Consider the following 2277-nt stretch of genomic DNA (forward strand, 5'->3'; position numbering starts at 1 on the left):
AAGAGGGGGGGGGGGGGGGGCTACACCCCCAAAGTCAAAGTTCGGCTTATGGAATTTGAGTTGTAGGCATTTTTAGCTTCGTCAGCCTCTCCTTCAACTATTTCATTGCATAAGAACCCCCCAAAACCGTATTTTTCCCCATACCCGGCATGTTTGTCACCGCCATTTCCTCATAAAGTCAGCATTTTATTTTTCTTTATCGGCCGTTTTCTCAAAACGCGACTTTTCTCTATACTTTTTTGAATAACTCCACCATTTTTTTTTCTAATCTTCATGAAATTTTCACCGAATAGAAAATACTAAAAATTTGTCTGTTGAATTTTTGATATATGGAATAGATTTTTGTTGGTGGTGTCTGGAGTGTGGATTTTCACGGATTTTTTGCAAACTTGACTGCTACCTCAGGAAATAATTTATAAAAAAATTTCTAATTCGTTTACGAAAAAAACAACAGATACATTTTTAGATCTAATGTTTGTGAACACTCATGCAAAAAGACCCAATAAATTTCCATGAGCGATAAGTGCAGCATTCATTACGTAAGACCTGTCAACAAAATCCAATATGGCCGCCGTGTCCATGGAAACAAAACTTTTTCTCAAATTTGATTGCGGATTTTAAGACTCCTTACTATGCTTGTTATATGTGTGAAATTTGGTAAAATTCGGTGCGAGATAGCCTTCAGGTGTAGCCCCCCCTCCCCCTTAAAACAACAAACATCACATCATAGTATAACAACTATTATGCATGCACCTTGTACCACTATTTACGCATTTGAGAAAGAAATGAAAAAGAAGCAACTAGATTAAATAGCAGCCTCTACGAAAGCAATAAAAACAGCACCCAAGAAGACAAGCAAAAAATAATGATTGTATGGAAAGTGAAATACGGGTCCATGAATTGACCGCAGGCTGTCTTGGCTGTGGTTGTCCTCTCCTTGCACTTTGTCACCCCAGAGACAATAGTATTTGAGGTATCGGGGAATTTTCACTGTTAGTACATTCTGGGTAGAGGGAATGTCCCAATGAAAAACTCTATTTACCCCCGCCCCAATAAACAACAACAACAACAACAATAACAAGAACAACAACAACAACAGCAACAACAACAACAGCCAAAAACAAACGAAAACAAAAAACTCACCCCAGTAAAAAAAAAAAGAAGAAATATTAAACAAACAAGCAGACCCCCCCCCCCCCCCCCCCGACAAAACAAGGAGACACCGCCCCCCCCCCTAAGGAAAAAACAAACAAACGAACAACAACAACAAACAAACAAACAAACAAAAACGAAAACAAACAAACCTAAGGCAAGCACCCCCCCCCCCCCCCCTCATATAGATAAAAAAATAAAAAAATAATAAAATACAAATACACATACATATTACGAAAAAAAAATCCTTTCCATCCTTATACCTTTATCCCATCTTGAGTTCAGAAATGTATTTTCGACATGCACTTTATTATTACTATTTTCTTTCTTCTATCCAACCCAACTCCTGTCGTCCACCACACTGAGTTGAATGTGCACGTACCCTAATGTATTTATTATGATATATTAATTAATTATGTCGTGTCCTTACCAACACCACCTGGCCTTCGGGAACAGCCAGCACATGCCAAGCAGCCACCGAACTCTTGGGGACATAGGTTTGTTCTGAACAGATTCACCTGGATCAGAGGAATCTCAATCAAGTAATTTGTAATTGTAGACATTTTAAGCGCCCGTAGACCATTTTGGGGGTGGGCTGCTTCGACCCTGCCTGCCAGGGCCAACCGGGGGCGAGAGAGATGCAGCAGACAGACGGAGACTATCGATTAATTTTTGAAAAAAAGAAAAAAAAACAACCCCCCCTCTACACGCGTTAGATATCTCACGTCCTTTGCGAGCATTGGCAAGGTACTCTAAACCACTACACAATAGGCTCCAGTTGAGGAATTCGCAGAAACACACACACACACACACACACACACACACACACACACACACACACACACACACTCACACAAACACACACACACACACACAGAGGAGGGAATAGGTGAAGATCTGCGCTAATTCAAATTGTCTCTGCAGTCTGTTTTGTCGTCTTTTAGTAGTCAGTCACATGTATTTTGACTCTTCAACAGGTTGAGTATTTCGTTCAGGTAGATCATGGGGCTCACTCTAAGTCCCTGTCAAATTAATAGATCTACCGTCGATGCTATTATCAATTGGGAAACACGTTTTAAAAAGAACAGAAATGAAAATAATTTTTGAAGGGCAGCAGAAATAGTA

At 39.9% G+C, this 2277-nt stretch overlaps 1 long non-coding RNA gene across 1 annotated transcript in view; it reads right to left on the bottom strand.

Moving 5' to 3' along the window:
• LOC106013236 overlaps positions 1-1670 on the bottom strand; it is a 3446-nt gene extending 1776 nt beyond the window's left edge. Inside the window, exon 1 of the long non-coding RNA XR_001185288.1 lies at positions 1583-1670. This is a non-coding gene — a long non-coding RNA (uncharacterized LOC106013236). The remainder of the gene's footprint in view (positions 1-1582) is intronic.
• Between the last annotated feature and the right edge of the window lie 607 nt (positions 1671-2277).

The sequence above is a fragment of the Aplysia californica genome, unplaced genomic scaffold (assembly GCF_000002075.1).
Source record: "Aplysia californica isolate F4 #8 unplaced genomic scaffold, AplCal3.0 scaffold00735, whole genome shotgun sequence".
NCBI lineage: Eukaryota > Metazoa > Mollusca > Gastropoda > Aplysiida > Aplysiidae > Aplysia > Aplysia californica.